Below are 20898 nucleotides of genomic sequence, written 5' to 3'. Positions count from 1 at the left end.
CCCATTTGTGCCAGAGCAGCGCAAAAGGAACAAAGCATGACTGAGAGATACATGCAGTGTAGTGCTTTTCAGAGCTTACTTTTAGACTGGAAATAATGTTGGTTTTGATCTTCCTTGACAGCTGTTTTCAAAGGCACACAGAATGGATGTTACTATTTTACCTGTCAATTCAACCTCATTTACAAAATCAAGGAAACATTTAAATGTATCGAGATGGTAGATTGTAGCTTTCTTTCCAGTTCTTTTTTTGACTCAGTTAAAAAAAAATGTCCAGTTACTAACTGATTTTCACAGAATATGACATTTTCTTTACTTTACACAGGGGAAGAGGGGGTTTGAGATAGTACAGATTTCCCGTGATTCACTTGATTTTTGTCGTGGGCCCCTGCACAAGTCACGGTAACTAGGAATTAGTGATTTTGAGCCAAATCTAGGCAGAGGATGACCACAGGCCTTGGTTGTAGAGACCCATATGTCAGCATGAGTAACTGATAAATGACCTGAGCCCATCCTGTGACTATCCTTAGCTTGTTCCTATGGAGGTGTGTGGGAGTGTAGTGCTGTCAGACAACGTGGTGGTTGCTGGACCAACTTAACTGATAAACTGACGCCTGTGGGGGGGTCCCATGCAGTACATGTGGACACCACCGTCTGCATAGTTTGTCATTTCTTGAGATGAAGCAGCATGTCTACATGAGTATTCCTTTACCTGTCATCAGAAATCATAAATAGAATTGTTTACTTCTAAGAAAAGCCCATAAAAGCTCTACAGACCACAACGACGATGAATCTGGCCACAGACAGGGTATGTGCACTGTGCCCTGATCCACGTGAAGGGGCTCATTCAGTGCTGCAATACCTGGGGTTCCCAGCATCGGCAGGGAGGTAAGATTGCTATTACCTTTTCTAGTACATCTGTTAGCATCAGAAGTGCTGTCACGTTTTCTGTTACTGCTATCACCTTTTACAGTACTTCTATTCTTTATACAATAAGCTAGTTAGGCCTTTCTTACTCAGATCCCAAAAGAATTGGCACCTCCTTGGTGAAAACAAGCTGTTGGGAGATCCTTCTATTTTCAGCGTCATCTTGGTTTCATAAAAATCCACTGGTGAGCTACATGTTGTGGTGGTAGAGCATACTTTGCTACTGATTTTCTGAACTTCTAGAGGTTACTGATAGATCCTTTGCCAGCTTCCTTCAGTGCCTGGGAAAGATTGTTCTCATGGTTTCTATGCTGAGGTGACTTATCTTCACATGTTTCCCTTCCGTGTTTTGGGAGTGCATCCAAATCCACGTTTTCTTATGCAGAAACGCCAGACATTTTACAACTCCTTGAAGTAAGTGTGATGTGCTAATCCGAGCCCAGCCTGTTAGCAGTGACAAAACTTTCAGTCCCTGGGTGGTGAGGAGGAGGTGGGGGGAGAGCAGGGCGCACATGCTCCAAAATCTGGACTATCTGTTTCTTCTGCTTAAATTTGACTAGCATGGAGACCTCTTTTGGCTAAGGTACACGACCCATAGGTCCAACAGATGATAAAGAACCAGCCACAAGCAGCCAAGGCATCAGGAGCTGCGTCTGCCCTGCTGTTCCTGGCCTGTATCGTGTTCCTGTAGCTCTATGGGGTGAGCAAAGACACAGCTGGGGAGGCTCTGTGCCAGGTGAGGATGCATTCACTCGGGAGGGATTCCTTCATTGGGATGTACCTTCAGGCTAGAGCTGCTCTTGTTTGGTTGACCAGGTCAAACTAGCTGGAAAAGGGCCTGGTTTGAATGTGCGGCAGTAGCAAAATAGGTAATCGAAGAGAGGGAGAGAGGACACTCCCTGGAGAAGCAGGGCAGGTATGGTTGTTGTAACCCCTTGTTAATGAAGCTACCAATGCTGTAAATAGCAAAGGGAAAAAGAGACTCAGTCAGAGCAGCAGGAAACCAGAGGACAAACACATTTTAAACCTTTTCCTGCTATCTCAGTAGATGGCTTTGATCCTTTCACAGAAACCAATAGGGGAAAGACATGACACAAGAGAGACAGAAAATCCATTTCATCCTCCTTTTTCCTCTTTTCTGACATGCTCTCCAATGCAGATATGGCAAAGGTACAGAAGAACCACAGAAAAGAATAGACAGTAACTGAGAGAAAAAGGGAATGCACTAGATGCTACCCGCTCTCTACCCCTCTTCAGATAAAAAGTAGTGGGTCTCACTGCACATATTTTAATCTCAGGAATTCAGGTTTTAAGTTGAAATCTGTGATTTCACTGAAATTTTGGGATAAGGTTAAGGAAAGGCATATAGAGAGGGGAGAAACTGGCAGAAACTAATCAAGGATTAATTTGTTTCAAAGACTGTTCTTTCCAAATATCACAGAGAAGTGCCTTAACAAAAGAGATGTTCTATCAAAGGAAAGCCAATGTGAGATCATAAAACAAAACATGAAAAACCTCTTAATAGAAGATTAATAGAAATATAAATATTCTCAAATTTGCTAGAGAAACAAGGGAAAGAGCCTTAGATGAGACACTTAAAGGAAAAATTTGTACCTAGTAATCTTGAAAGAATGGTGACTGCAGTTATGTCAATACAAGACAGATAACTCCAAGTTAAAGCTTTTCTGTCCATTCTTTCTCCCACGCTGCTCTAGGGTTGTCATCGCATGGTCACCAGATGCCATTGGTACAGTAGCTGTTCAGAGACTTTGCCAGTACTGGTGGTATATATTGAAACTTCAGTTCACAAAGATTGAGGTCCACACCACTGAATAAACACCCCCTGAACTCTGAGTTTAGACGACCCTACAACTCACAGGAATCAGAAGCAACAGCACAGAGTTTTGAGGAGGAACAGGCATGGTGGAGGCCACCACGAGTCACACAGCTCAGCGTGGTTATATACCTGAAACATGTTTCTCTAAAGGCACTTGATGAGTTTTTCTTACATTGCAGTCTAATTACAAAGTCTTTTGCTCATCTCTACCTGGCTTCAGCCATCTTATTCAAACTGGTGGGCCCCTATTTTTTCCAACCTCACTGTTGCAGAGTACCTCTGAGACCGTGGTGTGCTTCAGCGTTTAGGGCTTTGCTGTGCTTAACAAAAGGTCCCAATTAGTTTAAGTAGAACCAGGTGATAGTTTTCTATCATATCACATTGAATGGGAAATGCTAAATATGCCACACAGCTTAGATGCTTCTGAAAAACAAAAAGGAGTAGACCTTCTAATCTTCGGAATCAATATAGTAGCCAATGCCTAGAATGGATCACTTAGCTGCTAGTTTTGTTTTTTCTTGTGCATGCATACAGATTCATAGTACTTCTATTGTACATATCAATTATGTAGAGGAATCCTATTTTATAGTGCATCTGAAGAACAGTGGAATGTAAAAATGGCTCAAAATCTTTAGACAGCTAGGTTCCAATTTCACAAAACTTTATTCTGCTCAGATAACAAGCACTAGTACCAAGGCCTAATCCAAAGTCCACTTGACGCCATTAGAAAGACACTTGTTGGCCAACTCTTTGTTATGCTTTTTTTTTGTTGCTAAAGATCACTCTTGTACATACTGCAAGAAGAATGATCTCCATCCATGTATTTATTTCTTTCAGTCTGAAGGGATGTGTAAGGATTGCAGGCAGAGAAGCCACCAAAGTAGCTCTGTGCATGCTAAACCCAGGTCTGGAAGCACCAGGAACCCAAGCAGACCTGGAAGCAGCACAGTGATGAGAAGCAGGATTTACTAATTCAGCCAGTGTCACACAAGCAGGGCTCTGCTCTTTCTGACCTCAGCAGATAGTTTTACATGGCCCTGAGCTGCAGTAGTTGGGCTTGGACCAAAAGCTTTCAAGCATGGGTGTCATGGATTGCTGACACCTCTTACCGTGTTTTAGAAAAAAGATCTGCTAAAAGATCTATTATATTTCTTTAGTAAGTCAGTGTTTCTTTTCTTATGAAGCTAATCATCTGTGATTGAACTAGGCATGCCTATATAAAATATCATAAGATGAAATTGACTTCAAATGGTGCATGGACACAAATATGTAATGTGAAAATCACGCAGGTGGATTTTCAGCAAGAGTGTTGCTTGGGGTTTTTTTTGTTTTGTTTTGTTTTGTAATGATGTTTTTCCCCAGTGAATGTTCTCCATAGTCCCTCTCAATGGTGATAACTGGTTACACTCATTTACACGTGTCAAAAGCAAATACATTTTTAGTCAGCTCTACAAAGGTACCTGCTGCTGGTCTTGATTTGATAATTGAGGACAAAACCCCCACATTACTAGATCTCCATAGGAAGCCAAAGAAGCTACAAAGTTCACTGAAACCAAATGCCATGACCAGAGCAGAAGCAGGATGTAACATTAGTGAGAGAGGTCTTGAGCGTGTGAATCAGTATTAGGTCCCCATGGTCAGCAGCTACATGCTGATTTTTACTGCCTCAAGACACAGCCCTTTGCTGATAATGAAAGAATGTCTAATTCTCACACCCCTTTTCTCTAACCAAACCAGAGCCTCAGCCCTGATGGCTCACCAAACAAATCCCCATATTCTCATCTTCTTCCCCTCATTCAGCCTGCCGAGCCTTTCTCACTCCCTCATGCCCAATTCATACACTCCAGCATCTCATGGAATCCTGCAGCCCTGCACTGCTTTGCTGCAATCTTTACCTTCCTTGTTGCTCAACGTCCCCGTGGGACGCCTGCAGCGGCATCACCACAGCTCAGGGAGAGCATGTGCCTTCATCATGGGGACCATGACACAAAATGCTTATCTGTTCCTCTCTTTTTTCATGACCCTCCCTGCACCTCCTATCTCAGGTTAAAGACAATGAAGTTCAATGTTTCTGATTTCAACAGGTAAGATCAAATAGCACTAAGCTCATGGCTTGGGCTGGCATCTTTACTACAGCAGAGTTCAACAATACCCCTGGTGTTACAAGAATATAACAAATATGTTACACTGAGAACCCTTGAGGTGGAGTTGGAGCAGAATTTGTCTTTAAATAATAAGTTTTCAAGTTAGCAGTTGCAGTTCCCCCCCCTCTGTTCCCAATACCCTGTGCTTTTTGGGTGAAACGGTAGATGCTAAGGAGTCTGTGAAGCCTTCCTGAGTATGGGACCCCAGAGCGGCACTGGCATTTTATATGTCAAATGCCCGCTATGGCAACCTGTGAAACGCAAAGCCACTTTGGTGCCATAGTTAGCTGATGTAATTTACAGCTGCTCTTCTCTTAGGACTCAAGGCAAGATAGCTTTATTATCAAGGTGCCAGAGCCAGAGTCATAACTAACACCTTGCACTTTCCCCACCAGTGGTCCCTGGCTTGAAGGAGAAACCAGGCTGTGAATAACAAGGTATTCGAACAATTGCTGACTCACTGAAAGACCCTGGTCCAAGATATTGACAGTCTGCTGAGCATTTTATCATAGTTGTCACTGAGGGGCAAGATAAGGACAAAACCACAAAGTGCTGCTGATTTTTAAAGGTCAGCATACTTACAGTTCAAAGTCACTGTGGGTGGAATATTCTGGATTTTCATGGAGATTTCACCAAGAAAGGAATAAAATAAAAATGTGGATTAATTCTCTTAATATAAAATACCTATAAATTAGTGCTCTGAGTACAGGTAAAACTAGTCTATCAGTGGTCTGAGCTTAACTACACATTCTCCTTTGTATTTCCAGTTTTTAATTAGCTTGAACTTCTAAACATATTTCATCAAAGGAATGCCAAATTTATGAAAGCGTTTGCTTGTGCATTTTATTGTCTCTCGCTCTGAATGTGGTGTCAGATAAATTTGTGCAATGGTGTTACCAAGAAGCAAGCAATGAACCACATGTGCCTGTAGTTCATCATCTGTATTGAGGAAGGTGGGGGAGCTCCAAGAGGTAACAGCGGTGTCTGAAAATCATTCTTTCTTTTTATTCCCAGTCTGGGCAGATGATAGGTTTCACCTTGCTGTCCTGCTGATCTTTTCCAGATTGACAAAATGACGTTGAACTGGTTAAAAAATGCTCTTCATTGTATACATTAATACAGATAATATCCCTGGGGTTTTCATTTGACACAAAATAGATTTAACAAAAAATCAAATTATCCTCAATACAAATGAGTTATAGTGTGTTCACGGTGCTGCAACACAAAGAAGAAATGGAAGATCACAAACCAGCAAAAAAAAAGTCAGAACCCCTGGGAGATCTGTAGGTCCCTGAGGTTGAGATGGTCAGATGGAATAACTTATCTGTCAGGTGAGTCTTTCCATCTCCGACAGCGGCTGTCTCATTTCTTATTCCTCTGCCCGCTACTATATATGGCTCACAGATGTTATCCTCACCACCTTTTTTAAGAGCTTTTTAACACAATACTAAGATCTTTTCCCTTTCTCTATCTTGTTCTGTTGAATTACTCAGTCAAGAACATTTATTAATCACCCATATTTTCTACCTTTTGCTCCACAGATTCATACATTAATTTTGCTTAAGATACTGTCGCTTTGAAGAGTAACACAAATAATGTAAGAGGTAGGTAGCCCCGATGATATATTAGATATCTCTACACTGTTCCTATCTTGCTTTTCTTTCCAGACTTGAAGCAGAATCATTAACATCATCTTCTGAAATATGGGCAAAAATAAGAATAGATACTGAATTTAAACTGACATAAGCCTTCTCCCATACTGAAAAATTCCCCGCCTTCTGTAGAAAGTTTTGCAGCTCCTTTGGCACAGGAGAATTGAGCTTAAAACTCAAACCTCCCTCACTGTCATTGCATCGGGCAGAATATCTGCCCCTTGCAGTTGTGGAGCTGTTTTCTGTAAAGGTGAGAAAAGCCATTGTTCATCTTCATACTTCCACGCATTGAATAAATCCCTGGCACCGAGACTGAAATACAGAAAAGTAATGTGCAAACTTACATTGTGCAGCTGAGAGGACAACTCTAGTACAGTCACCGGGTTTCTTTCTTTATATTTCTTTGAGACTTTTGTGATTTTCTTAGGTCCTCACTGCCTTGTATAAATAGTATTTTATCAGCAGAATGACTGATGAAGGGCCCTTCTAGGGTTATCCTGACTTAATTTAGCAAAAGTGGATGTATCTCTTGTTAAGGAGAAACTCATTTTTCTATAGCCCTCTAATTTATGGCAAACCTAATTTCAAAGTTACCAGAATAATGCATTCTTACTGGCTCTTGTAGTGTGTAGACTGGTTTTTGAATGTTAAAATTTTTAGAATTGCTTTTCTTTCTTGGGAACTTGTAATGCTAAAACTCAAAGTGGAGGACCATTTAGCCATATGGCTGACTGAAACAGTAACATTCCTGCACAGACTTACTGCTTTGCCTTGCCTTTTGCTATCTTTTTTTATCCTCATGAACTTGAAACACCATGCTGAAGATAAAAAGTGAAACTTTTAGGAAAAGAAAGGTATTTTTAGGTGTTTTTTTTCTTTCAAATAACGCGGGTCTTTGTAGGAAAATGTACGATAATTGAATGTGCTATAACATTTCCTAGAAAACTGTATTTATTTCGCTCCCAAAGAGGACTTCTGCTTGTCCTGCATCACTTCCTCATGACTAAATAAGTGTATGCCATAGAAAGTATATGTCAAAGGATTTGGTCTTAGCCTGGTTTCACGAAGGAAGAGGTTTGTGCCATAGTGGTTCATGTGCACACATGTCCTGCCCATCCTCAGTAACTTCGCAGACTTCAGCCGCTCCGTGGTATCTGACAGAGCAGCAGAGTACTCAGAGATATTAATTCTGACAAACTTCACAGAGGTCCACATGAGAGAGACCTGTTTTGAGGGAGAGAACTTCAGATGTCCACTAATACTGGAGAACTTTGGGAGAAGGTGGCCAGGCACTCTTAATGCATGTCTCCTCCTTCTTACCTCCTCTGCCTGCAGATCTCCTCCTCCTTCCTTGTAGATCTTCTTGTGTCTAATAGGTGGTAATAAGCCTAATAAGCTCATACTTTGGCCTTGATGTTACACAAGTGAAATCTTTGTCCACCGCAAGATGCAAAGTAATTGAAAGCCAGGCTTTCTGGTGTCTGACTGGAGACATGGGGTCTTCAGAACTTCTCAGCGAATTTAACGGCTTAGAAGTTCCGTTAACCAAACCCTTTATTTTATAGGTATTAAGTCAAAATTTAAAAAATAATCAAACATTTCAGGGATGTTCAACTGAAAAGACAGTAATTTTTAGATGATAGTATTCATATTTCTTTGAGAAAACTCTTAATGGCATCACACAATGCAACCCCTGTAATTTTTTCAAGACCCTATGATAAAATATTTGGCTTGCCTCGCCCTAGTGGTTTTTGTTTTGTTGGATTTTGTTTGGTTGGTTTTGTCTTGGCCTTCTGTGTTTATGGCATTTTCCTCCTTAAACCTCCTCAGATTTAGGATTAAAACTCAATCCTCACACTAGGTGAAGAAGTTTGCTGAATTAATCCGTTGTTGCTTGGATCTCTGAAGTGGGTTCTATTTTATTATTGTATGCTTAGGAATTACTGAAACTTCAGTGGAGACTGTTAATGAGAAGCTGGAGGTCTACTGATTAATTACTATATTGTAGTCTCTTTCACTTGGTTTTAGTTCTATACCACTGCCTGGGGGGACATATCTCTTAGGTTGTCTGGCAGCAGCCTCATTATTCATAGAAACGGGCAATAACGTCTTCAAGTAAAATCTTTTCATTGATCTTAAAAGAGAAATTTTAACTTTGAGCTCTGTATTTTGTTTTGTAACTATCTTTTTGTGTCACTGTTGTAACACCAGGACCCTGCAGTCTACTCTAAAGAGTCATACGACTTTGTGCTACGCGTCATTAGGATTTGCAGGTTGAATACACTTGGGTCAGGAACAATACAGCTGTGAAACTCTAAAACTACAGCAAATATTGAAGTTTAAATGGATAGTATTCTTCCCTAGCAGTCACTTTGGAGTAAAACCACACAGTGCCATTTTGATTCAGGGGGTGGGGGAAGCTTTCAGATATCTTTCACAAAACCTACAATTCTAATTTATAACCCACTGTCACTAGAGGTCAGATCCATAGATGCTTCTAGATGTCCAGTTTACATCCAGTGCTTCCCCTTGAAATTAAGAAGATAATGGACACCCAAACTAATTGGTTAGTTTCATAGAGGCAGTCAGGCTCAAAATATGTTGTTGGTGTCTGATCTACAAAAATTCACCAAAAACTACCAGTTGGGATTTTCTGGCCGTAGGAGTAGCTGTGGGGATGCTAACTCTGGAGACCAGTCCCAACTCTGAGAGCTACCTTCTGTCTAATTGAGTCCTCTTGTAGTTTCAGGAATGCAAGGATTTACTCTATATTTTGTGAAACTATCCTGATTTTGTTAAAATATAAATCAGTCAGTGTAATATGAATTTGTGAGTTTATATTTTCAGGAGAACATTCTCTGGAGAATAAAATAATTGTTGAAAACTTGTGAATACTGTATGTAGCCATTTTGAGTCATGTTATGCAACATTCGGCTGAAAGATTTTGACAACATAGAATGATAATTGTGTTGTAAGAAGGCTAGGATAGGGTAGGATAGGATACGACAGGACAGGACAGGACAAACAGAACAGGTATTCTAACATGTTGGTGAGGGCCCTGGAAGAACACAGTCTTCATAGGGCTGAAATCTGTATTCACACTGGCTGATAGAACAGCCATAGGTACACTACATGACCACATTCCTTCAAAGAACAGTTTGCATTTCTGCGGGGTGTGAAAATTGCTGTAGGTTATTCAGCAATCTGGGGTTATTCCATCTGTCTTATCAGTTCTTTTTTCCCCCTTGCTTATTTCCCCAGTAATTTTCACCTCTGGTACTTCACATTAGGAGGTCTTTGTCTTCACTGTCATTAACTTTTGGAATCATTTGTTCCCCATGGTATAAACTGTACTTGTGGGAATGTGCCATCATTTTGCACATACCTCCTGCGATCTGGAGAAATCATATCAAATACACCAGGATTTTTTATATTGGATATTCTCACTAAGACGTTTAAGAAACAACGTGAAAACCAAGTTGAAAGACCATTAATTGCTTGACCTGGAAGCTTCCAATGTAAATGCCCTACAGCAGAGTGTGTGCGCCTCTGCTCCATAAATGTGTATTAGCAGCCAGTGGCATCAAAGGCTGACTTGGACACGTTCCTCTATAAACAGTTATTTCTCACTAGGGTATTTGAAGATCCCTCATGTTATAATTTGCATTTTATATTTCTATGACATAAAAATAGCTCAGGTATGATCTACAGAATCCGGAGATGTTATGGAGATGTTTAGGAAAAGAAAATTTTGTCAATTCTCAGAAAAAGATGAAAAAATCTCCAGTTTCCTGCATAGCTCCAAAATTTATTATTCCTGCTGTTCTCTGTGTGAAGAGAATACACATACACATACACATATAATTCTTCCAATAACTTTCAAGCTGGTTTGCTGTATTTGGCCTGGATCTAGAGGACTTAGGTACACCATTTTCTAACAGGTTTGAAGTTGATAAGTGACTGAGTAAAACAGAGGGACCAGTAAGGGACAGACTGACATAAGCTCATCCCCAGTTGCACTAAGCCTGCCACCTATGTGAAATAGGTATTTTGACTGTTTCAACCGAGGGAAAAACATTGGTCAGAGCTTAGTTTGGTAGCAAATTCAGCCATAATTCATCTGTAATAAATCAGGCTTTGCCGATTCTACTACTCCCAGAACTGTTTGTTATATGTTTATTTTAGGGCTCTGTGCCTGCCATAAATTTGGGGCTGTTTTTCAAACAGTGACAGTGATATATTGGTATGACTGTGCTGGCTCCCAGAAGTGGGACTGTAGACATGCCGAACAAACAGAAGTTCATGTTTCGTTTTTTGAAAAAAAAAATCACCTATGATGATATTCATCTGTGGTCAGAGTCCGTAAACTTGGTTTACTGTTGACCACAGGAGCTCTGAAATTGCTCACTCAAGAACATTTGCTTCAGGGTGAATTTCAATTAGTACTGTGCTGCAGTTGAATTTGTTGGTGGTTTTTTTTTCTGATGATCTAACATAAACAGTGTCAAGATTTTCTGAGCGACACGGGACTGGATTGGATCTTCTAGACAGGCCATCAGCACAAGGACAAATGACTCTAAGAGCAGCCAGCAAATTCTTGCAAAGCCCACCAGCCAGCCACATTTTTTGTCCCTGGCGGTAGCTGGTCCGTATAGAATACAGCCGCCGGTTATTTTTTAACCAGGGAGATTGTATACCAGGGTGGCTCTGAAAGATGTTGCTTCAGTTCTATGCCCACTGCTAAAAATTTTTGAAGACAACCTGGATTTTGGTGTTCCAGTGCATTTGATTAGCTGGCTTTGTAAACCTAACCTCGTATTCTTCTCATAATGTGTGTGCGTGTATTAATACAGATACATGATTAAGGAGAAAATGCCAGAAACCCAAGCCTACATATAAACAATGCAGCTGGCACAAATCCCTAAGAGAGATACAAGCTTGTTGCTACCTGTTCCTCTCCTCCTTCTCTATGTACAGACAGATAGAAAGGGATGTTTTCCTAAACTGTTACAGATTATGTGTGCTGGCAAGGCTAACGGAGAATAGAAACTCAGAATAGCTTTTTTGTTGCACCTGCTGTTTAAATGGACCAACAACTCAGTGCTATAAATACAGCTGTAGTCTTTGTATCCACCACAAATGACTTCTTAAACGGTGAAATGTGGGTTTGGAAAAAAAGGAGGAGCAGAAATGGTTGTGAATGCTGCTTATATTTTCATGATGATGCTCTGAAGTAAGGCTAGAACACCGAAGCCCTAAGCGCTACAGTGAGAAACTCAGACTGAAACAATTTTAAATCTCCTTCTCCAGACCCCTTTGCATCCTTCCTTGTCTATGATAACAACAGGCTCTCTGATCTCCCTTCAAGCTATACGCACAGAGATTGCTAAAGCCATCTTTTTTTTTTTCCTTTTGACCCGATTATGACACTTCCAGCTTTGAAACATTATTTATGCTGTCTTCTCCTCTCTGTTCTTTTCTTCTCTGCGCTATCTCCTTCAAAGACCCATACAATTCTCTTATTCCTTATTTAATCCCTCTGACATGCTTCCAAATGCCCTCACTCTTCTGCAGGTGCTTCCCAATCTTTTCTGACAGCTTAGACAAGAGTTGGCTCCTCTAGTTCCAATTATTTGCAAGATTTTGCAGTGTTTGTGCATCAGATCTGGACGAGCAGAGAAAATGTCTCGCATTGCATAACCTTTTTTCAGGAAGATTTTTCTAAAGCTCCCTGTGAACGTTTTTGGTTCACAAAAAGGAAAATATGGAAACAAAATGGAAACATATGTCAGTTCTTATGCCGATTGTGGAAAGGCTGGGTAACAGCCTGTTGGAGAGAGACGGAGTCCGGGGATCCACACAAGCACAGCCCTTGCCTGCAATGTATCTTTTGAGGTATGTTTATCATCAGCATGAACTACATTTTAAACAAACAACTGCCAAAATTATCGTCCCACACTTACCTGGATCTTATGGTCACCACCTAGAGAAAAAGGGTTTCCTACCACGTGTAAAAACAAAGCATGGTTGATAAAGATGTTGTTTGAGAGAAAGAACATGGTCACTAGTCCGATACCTAGTAAAATTGGGATAACCGTCTCTTCCAGAAACCCCTCCTTTCAAACCATTAGGTGCGCTATGGATATAATGGTGTTGTACCATGTCTTCTAATATAATGAAGAATAAAGAATAAAAAATTATAATAAAAAAGAGGAAGAAAGGGCTTTGAACTTGCATTAAAGTTTGTCTATGCATCACCATGAGCTTTTCTTTTTCTGCCAGCTGAACATGAAATGAAGGGTTTGCTTTAAGGGACCAGCTTCACGGGCACCCTCCTGGTGAGGCAGAAGGTGTGCACCTAAGTCAGGGGACTGGATCCTGGCGCTTTCGCTGCAGGTCATACCATACCTGATCGATTCCCTTCGCCTGCGCGATTCTTCAGGGAAGACAAATGTTTCTGGAGTTACAGCAAGCCGAGTTCCCCAGACACACACGCTCTCAAAGTGTGCCTGCTTCTACAAAGTGGAAAAGCTTTGATTAATAGGAGTAGCACTAGACTTTAAGGCGCGCTTTATTTCATTGATGAACTTTGAGGTGTCTCCTGCAGTAACGGTTTTCTAAACTGTAATCGTTAACATCGTTTATTCAGGATTTACAAGCGAAACTAGCGTTGCCTATTTTGTTCAGGCTGCTACAGGGACAAATAACTGATGTTGAAGAAGCAGATCAGGATCTCTGTGGAAAAAGAAGAAAAAAGAAGAAAACAAAGAATGGTGGGGGGGTTTTATAACCAGCAAGGCATTTTTCTGAGGTGCTTGTAGAAGTACGTGGTTTTACATGACTGTTTTATAAAAGAGGGAAAGGTGATGTGTGGGCTCCATTACATAATATTATTGCAGAGCTTAATCGGCGGAGGGCACAAGGGAAAAAGGATATCATGGAAATCAATTCACATCATACACCACTTAGAAAATACAGAAATTAAAGTGTTTGCTCAAAACCTCCTCTATAACAGGATTAACTGCCAAGGAAATTAAAAATTATGTAAGAGGAAAAGCTGAAAAGATAATCCAGGATGATCCAAAGGATTGTGCAGATATCTCTGTACTGTTAACAATCTTGTCATTAAATCTAGCAATTTAATGAGCTACATTTTCCATTGGTACAATTAGGTACAGTTCCATGTACACGCTTAATGCCTTTTTTACTTTGACATAGATCTAAGCATGATATACTTTCTTTAGTGTGTCATGTTGTGCATTAATACGTATATATTTAGCAGCGTACTCCCGTTGAAGGCGCTATATCTGTGTTGATTAAAAAGCCAAGGATGTGGTTCATAAACCATTACTTTCAGGGATGTCTGAAACAAGTGCTTGAAATCCGGCTTTGTACTCGCAGTGATGTATGGCACTGGCTTGTATCTGCAGGTTCATCTCTCTGTTGGTGTTTGGTGTTGTCAGACATTTTGACACATTCTACTTCTTCTGTTGGCTGGAAAACAATGTAATAGTAAATAAGAATAAAATGAGCCAGTTGTCTTCACAAGTAAAACACTTTAGGAAAGGTGCTGTGATTTTCTTGATGGTGAAGTTGTGGCTGTTGAATTTGCATGCATAACTCCTTGTGGAGTTATATTACTGTTTTCATGAATGTAGTGAAGGCAGTTTGGGTCCCTCTTTGTGTCACGGGTCACACTTGGAACAGCACGTGACGAGAGCTGGTTCTTGACTATTTTCTTGTCATGTGCTCTGTTACAGTTAGTCTGATGCTGTAGGGATGTGTTACAAATGTCGATGAGTGATTGCTACCCTTCCCTCTCCTATCTTTTCCTCGCTTTTTATTACCTCCTGCTCCTGGAGCTTTCTTGAAGCAAATTCAGTGCTACCCTTATCATCTCTCTTTGAAGCTTGTTGCTCCAATCAATCTCTTCTTCCCATGAATAATCCCCACTTTTTTTTTTAAAATATTACTTTGTGCTTCACTTTGGACTTGTCTTGCTTCAGCCAGTTCTCTTTGCAATGCGGCACACGTCTCTTCCTCTGAATGTGGAACATGTACAGATCAACTCAATGTTTTATAATGTCCTAATTACTATACTCACAGGTTACTGGGTTATAACAGTGCGCCAGAGGGTCAATGAACCTTTTAAGTAAAATGAGAAGATGCATCTTCATGGGACCTAATTAGAAGGTGAAGTTAATAAAGACAGAAGGGAAAAAAAGCCAGTAAGAAAGTCAGATACCTCCAAAAGCTGTAGAAGGAATTAATCTGCTGGGGTCTGTCTTAGTACTATTTGGGCTTTCCCAGGAGGTACAGTGTGAGGATCTTTGTGAGAGCCCCTTGGCAAGAGCTGAAAGTTCCCGAGTGCCAGTTGCCTGTCGAAGACGAGGATCTACAGATGTACATGCTTGTGACACCTCACAAGAGGAGGGACAGGAGCAACCATAGGAACAGCAAGAGGCTTGAGTGGCTGCTTGCATGGTGTTGGTAGGCTAAGCAGCGGCTGGAAAAGCAGTAGAAGTATGTTTGCTGATGCCTTCTCCAGTAATTCTACCTGGGAACCACGTGCCAGAGAAGGGGAGCCTACCTATTGACATGCCTGTATTGGAGAACTGGGAGCAGGGACAACTTCTAGGGCAAATAAACCCAGAAAGCTTCTGCTGGAGAGAGCATGGAGGTTGTTAGACTATAGACTTTTACTGGTGTCTTATACAGTGGGACCTCTACATTTTTATGGGGGCTTTCTGTTGGGATTTTGAAACATTATTCTGAAGCACTGGGAAAAATAATTGCTCCAAGACTGAGTATATCTGAATCATGTAATTACAATGGTGGTTTTAAGAATTGTAGATAGAATGAAAATAGATGTTGTCCTCCCCCATGCAGCCTTGGGCAGAAAAAATCATGATGAGTTTGGAATGGTGTTTGTTGACACCACTGAATTGTATTTGAAAAAGAAATTGCACTGCACTGATTTCCTTCAATGTCGGTGATTCAGTACTATGAATAGAAATCTATTATTCCTATTATTCTGTGTTCATATTCCTCACTGGAGTTTATGTAAGCTGGTTTCTATGTATATGTTTAGAAACCTGCTGAATTTTGTGTGAACTAAGTATTGGGATGTATTTTTCCTGCAAATGCAGTTTGCTTAAAAGGGCAAAACTGTGGCTTTGACTTTCACACATAAATCTCATTTCCCACTTTAGATATGTTCATTTTATTCTAAGATTCTTTCATCCTTTTGTCAACAGTACATTAGATCCTCTCTGGACCCTAAACACAGATAGGATTCCTGTTTAGTATGTAAATGTACCTACTCTGTAGTATTTGGGTGTTTGCTAAGCATAAATATAATCTTTTATATTTATGAAATTCTTTGTATAAGAACTTTACTTTTCTGATGTTTTTTTCTGTGGGTTGTTTTGGGTTTGGTTTTGTGTGGGTCTTTGGTTTTGTTTTGTTTGTGTTTTTTGTTTTTGTTTTTGTTTTGTAGGAAGAATGGGAATTAATAAAACATCTGTGCTTTAATTTTCATCCCTTATTGGCCCCAAAAATACACAGAACGAAGTGTGTACATTCTTTTGGGGAAATTAATCTCTCAGAAAAATTCTCATCTGTTATATCTTTGTGGACCATGCATCATATAAGGATTTACCATGCAAGTTGATGGCACTGTCTGTCAGGGTAGGCCAACAAAATTATTCTAGTACATGAGCCTGCTACCTTGATGCTTTGAAAGCCTGGGCTCCTTGCTGGGATAGGTCATCCATGGAGAGAAGAGCAACCATGATGCTCTGAGGATACCAACTGGACCTACAGCCTTCAGATAACCATCCCAAAACTCTGGATGCTCAAAGTCATGTAGAAAAACATTGCAGCCCATAGGCACCAGCGCTACCCTAAATTTGGGCATTGCTACAGCTGGTTCATCTCAGCTGGCCTCCTGGCAGCAGCACTTTGTGGACTTCTATTGGCAAGCAAGGAGTGCAGAGGGGCGCATGCCAGGTTGAATTTCCCTGTTACTCCGGTGTGCCTCAGGGTGTTGCTGTGAAAAAGCGATTCCCTACCAGAACCAAGGAGCAGTTTTGAACTTAAGGTGAACAGGAGTCAAAGTATAAAGTCAATATTAAAATAAAAATTTTCACTTATAATGTGAATATAATATTCAGAACCATGTAGAGAAATGTTTGGGCAGAGAAATTTGCCCAACAGATCTTGGGTTCAGAGGTTGCCTCAGGTGAAAGGCCGTAAAAATAGCTGATCATAGGGCTGTGCAAGCAGATGATCAGGCACTGTGGGTTTTTTCTTGTTTTCTTTTTTTTTTTTTTTGTGAAGGAGTATGAGAGACTTCGGCAAGTATTTCATCCCCGAATCCTGTGCATGACTGAACTCTTTCTAATGGAGCTGAAGCACTTTGGGGCCTGCTGTGAGATGACATAGCCCAGTAGAGCAGCAAACACAGCCAGTGGGAATGACTGTTTACAGAAAATTAAGATAAATCTAGATCTGTAGGATTTGTCCTTTAGCAAGATACTTGAGATACCCACATTTGTGAGAAAGCATGGGGAAATGGTAGAGTGAGAATGAAGAGGACCGAGGAGATGATACCAGACTTCCAGTCACACGTGGGTCAGTGTCCTTGAAGCAGCCTGCCATCATTGATCAGATCAATGCCTATTCAGGACATGCAAAAAGACTTCTGTAAATCTGAAAGAGAGAAGTTGAATTTTTTTCTTATTGTAAAGGATGGGAAAGAATGTGGGTAAAGGTTGAACAAAAGCAATTGCCGCTTGTGTGTGGAGGTAACCTATGGAAGCAAAGTACTCAGCTGAAGAACAGAGTCAGAACACAACACAATATTCCTTCATAAAACAGTTTTCTGTAGATTTGATTAAATATATTTTTATATTGCTGAAATACAAGTTATACTTCTGTAAGGTTCCACAGATGAGATGCCTGTACTGTTCTGCATTTATCTTTCCTGTGCTTTTGCTAGAGTTTTTTTTGTACAGCTAGTCTTTTGTACAGCAGCACTTTTATTGGACTGGCTTACGCAGTTCACAAGGCTCTATTTATTGCGCATTTTATGACAAAGCAAGGGGCCTAGTCTCATTGTTCTGTTTTCCAGTTGTTGGTGTAGCTCCACTAAAACTGTCATTTGAATTAGGTCTATAAAACGATTAAGAGCTGAACTTCCACTTATAGGAGAATAATGTGTAATAGTTTGTGTATCTTCAATGAATTTTCTAAAGTCATTGAAGCTCTGAATTTGAGCTCTGAGATGAAAAAGATGCTCTTTTGAAGTTATTTGGGAATTTGGCCATTTATTTCTGTGGACCTGCAGTTTCAGCTCAAATAGAGACTTGATTCCTCAAAAGCTTGTTCCTTTAAGCTCTCAGCGTTTATGTTGTGTGTACCAATATTCTCGGGGCATACGTTGCCCCATACATTAATAACTCCATTTTCTTAATAAAGCAAGGCCAGCGCAATCATTAAGGTTTTGTGGACAGAGGAGATGGAAGACAGGTTAGCAAACAGTGAATGCCAACTCACGCCTGTATGGAACTCGTTGAAAAGTCCCGTTAGCTGAATACTTAATGCTTAGCCTTAATGAAATGGAGGTGCCTGTCATTACAGTGTCTGACCAGCTCCCAAGACTTGATGGCTGTATGGGGGAGGGTAACTACCATATCTTTTTCAGTAGGGAAGAAAGATAAGAAATGAGGTTGTCCTTTAGTGAGCACGATTTGTCCAGAGGAAATTCATAGGCAGGCTGGGAAACGAGTTTGCCTTGAGGGCCAGTCCAGTGTTTTAGCAGAAAGACCAGGGATATTGCAATTGCACAGTCAGAGCAATAAAGTGAAATCAAAAAGGCTTCTAATTCATGAAGGTCATATCAAACATAGATAAATAACCTAAACCTTCCAGAGGGGTCATTCTAGGCAAAACATCTTTTTGTGGTCACAATTCTGCTTTTCCAAATTGGAGACAAGTTATCTGTCCCTAAGTCAAATGGCCCTAACAATGTGTGGGCTGATGGTCTGAAATCAAAATCAATTCCACTGGTTAATTATCAGTTCGTCAGTTACAGTTCTTCCAAAAGTGCACTGATGAAGTTACTCTGATTAGAAATATATGGATATTGCATCCCTGGGATTTCCAAAGTACCAGATTTTTCCAGGCCCTTAGTCATCCGAGGAGCTCCTTTAAATTCCCTTGCTAAGGTTACTCAAGACAGTTTACTGAAATGCATGCTCTCTGTTGAGCTAGAGGCGAATTAGTGCCAAATTATGTGCTTTCTCTGTGCTTAGTTGATGGATAATATTTTAAAATATCATTTTGAAAAGACTCTAATTGTCACAACAAATCTTTTTTTAGTAAACAGAATCTTCACATTTCTTTTACTGCTTTATTTTCAGGCAATGCATGCTATTGAAATGTATGAGAGGAAATTAAATGCCTGTGATTTAGTAAAATGTTCACTTAAGGAACCAGTGGTTTTGCTATTAGCATTTTGTAACAATTAGAATGTTTCTGGGTTTCAATCAAGGCCGTATATGCTTGTTCCGTACACCTGGATTTTTGTTAAATTTAATGTATCTCATTCTCCCTTTCCAGATTGGCTCAATACCTGAGTAATTTCAATTTTCTTTCTTTTTTTTAATATATATTTTTTTTCTTTTCCCTTTTTTTTTGGCATAGCTTCTCTAAGCTCCAGCCAAGATGAAAGCATTACTGTGCTGTAACATGCAGGATTAGGGCATTCCTTAGAAAGCCTGTAAGCTAGTGTAAAGTTTTGCAGGTGTAGGACAAGGAGAGAGGAAATAATTGATATGAGAGAAAACTAGGAGAAAACAAAAATATTATTTCTGGGAAATCAGATGTTTCCTTGTTGCTTTTTGTTTGGGCTAGAAAATCAAATCAGCATGAAAAATTACAAAGTCACATAAATTATGTGAGTTTGGAAAGTTTCATCTTTACACCTGTGATGGAACTGATCATATGAATCCCTTCATTGTCCTCAGTGACACCTCCTGGAGCATCTGCCTGTCCTCGGGCCATCCTGTGAATCACACGACTCCTCAGACTGACCACTGTGGCCCACATGCTGTGTCTCCAGAGGTGTCCCCTCCTGGGGAAACAGGACCAATGGGAACCCCAAGGGACTACTGTTTCCATTAACTGAGCTGAAGCTTTACTAGCAGACTGGTTAATGTCAGCTTGGTCTGAGTCTGTATGTTGGATTTTTTCCCAGTGGAAAATTCTCCCTTATCTCTAACTTCCCCAAAAGCAAAATAACAAGCAAAATAATAATTATTGAGCAATCTTCAGATTATGCTATGAATAAGCCTAGTTCCAAAAAACAATTAGTTTTAGTTATAACTGCCAGAGAGCAAGCAAGGCTGAAACACAGGTAAGTTACTTGTCCAAGATCACATAAAAGCCAATAGGGCAACTGTTGAGCCCACATATCTTGAAGGTCTTGCCCACACAAACCCTTAGTTTGCTCTAAAAGTTGGAATTCATCTCATTCTCCAGCAAGATCCATGCAAATTGATTTTAAAGTTGGGCTTGAGAGAGAAAAAAGATCCTGAATAGAACAGGAAAACACTCCTCTCCCCTTCCCTTCCCTTCCCTTCCCTTCCCTTCCCTTCCCTTCCCTTCCCTTCCCTTCCCTTCCCTTCCCTTCCCTTCCCTTCCCTTCCCTTCCCTTCCCTTCCCTTCCCTTCCCTTCCCTTCCCTTCCCTTCCCTTCCCTTCCCTTCCCTTCCCTTCCCTTCCCTTCCCTTCCCTTCCCTTCCCTTCCCTTCCCTTCCCTTCCCTTCCCTTCCCTTCCCTTCCCTTCCCTTCCCTTCCCCTGTTCTTTCCCTGTTCTTTCTCTTCTTTTTCCTTTCCTCCTCTTTTTCCTTTAGTTTTCCGTTTCCTTTGTTCTTTTCAGATGCAGGCAGACTATGGAGTATTTAAAGTCTATTTATCAGCAACGGTTATCCCCCATCTCTACTAATATATTTAGTGAAGACAAGTTTAGATCATTCCTGACAAGAGATTTCATATTGGACAGAGGATAATGTTAAACTTAATAGATGCCAGTGATCATTTCCAATGGGAATTCACTACATTGGTTTGATTTTGTGTGTCTGAAACTCTCATTACTGCTGTACCAGGCTGAATATGGCAGTTTTGGAAAAGCGAAAGGCTCAGTGGGGATTTCAGTGTTCCCAGCTTAATGGTTTTTGTTAACAAAAAATAAAAGCAAAGACAGCAATCAGGGATGAGGTTGAAGACTTGCAAGGAGCCTAACAGGGGATACCTACAGTGGCGCTGATTTGAGTTGG

General features: G+C 40.5%; 1 long non-coding RNA gene across 2 annotated transcripts in view; it reads left to right on the top strand.

Annotated features, from left to right (window-relative positions):
• Window positions 1–20898, top strand: part of LOC134519230 (uncharacterized) — a 241200-nt gene that overhangs the window by 201695 nt on the left and 18607 nt on the right. The window contains exons 7-9 of one of the 2 annotated variants that reach the window (XR_010072166.1): window positions 6447–6509; window positions 12269–12452; window positions 12840–15833. This is a non-coding gene — a long non-coding RNA (uncharacterized LOC134519230). Of the gene's footprint in view, window positions 1–6446; window positions 6510–12268; window positions 12453–12839; window positions 15834–20898 lie in introns of those variants that run through there. The other variant, XR_010072167.1, reaches the window with a different exon arrangement.

Source organism: Chroicocephalus ridibundus, chromosome 1, assembly GCF_963924245.1.
Source record: "Chroicocephalus ridibundus chromosome 1, bChrRid1.1, whole genome shotgun sequence".
Classification (NCBI taxonomy): Eukaryota; Metazoa; Chordata; class Aves; order Charadriiformes; family Laridae; genus Chroicocephalus; species Chroicocephalus ridibundus.
Note: the sequence above shows the minus strand (reverse complement) of the source record. Positions and strands in the feature narration are given on the sequence as shown.